Here is a 767-nt window from a genome sequence, read left to right on the forward strand (position 1 = left end):
GGAAGTGGACCATATGGGTCTGATGGTCAGGTGTCCACCAACCTTTGGTCATTCATATGGTGTATATATACAATGTCCAGCCATCTGGGGTGACTTCAGTTGGTCTAGTTAGCAATGTTATGTCCCCAAAAAACGAGGCCCGCTGCCGATCTGAATATTCGGACTGATCAGGTTTTTCCATCAATGGATTTTACTTCCCTGGTGGCACATGTGACATATTTCAAGATGTTGTAAAGTAGTCACCGCTCCAAGCCCCGCCCCCAGGATGGACTACAGTCTCATGTTTAGTTTACTGATTTGTATTGAGACTGTAGTCCATCCCGGGTCGGGGTGAGGGGAGGAGCTTGGAGCGGTGACTACAACACACACAGGGACCATGGGGAACAGACGTAGTCACCCTCCAGAAGGAAGGACAGTGTCAGAGATGATTGGAGGATCTCCAGCCGAGTGATACAAATAAGATACATTGTTGCTCAGAGTTCCGGGACTCGGAGGGATTTGTAAGGTTTATCTCCGCTATCAGCCTGATCTAAAATTGCATTTGGTCTGCACAGGTTGATGGGAATATAAAAGATAAGATCCCTAATAAACAAGAGCTGGTATTGCGGGTCCGGATCGGATCTGCAGATGAATGGAAGATCCGTGGAAGGAACATCCTTGTGTAGAGCAGTCCTGATGGCGGACATGTAAGTGGGATCATTGGGCTCTTTTGTTTTTTATGTAAATGATTTAGGTGACACGGAAGATACAAAATCCTCATGACGTGG

Source organism: Nanorana parkeri, unplaced genomic scaffold (genome assembly GCF_000935625.1).
Source record: "Nanorana parkeri isolate BGI_ZX_2015 unplaced genomic scaffold, ASM93562v1 scaffold2213, whole genome shotgun sequence".
In the NCBI taxonomy this organism is placed as follows: domain Eukaryota; kingdom Metazoa; phylum Chordata; class Amphibia; order Anura; family Dicroglossidae; genus Nanorana; species Nanorana parkeri.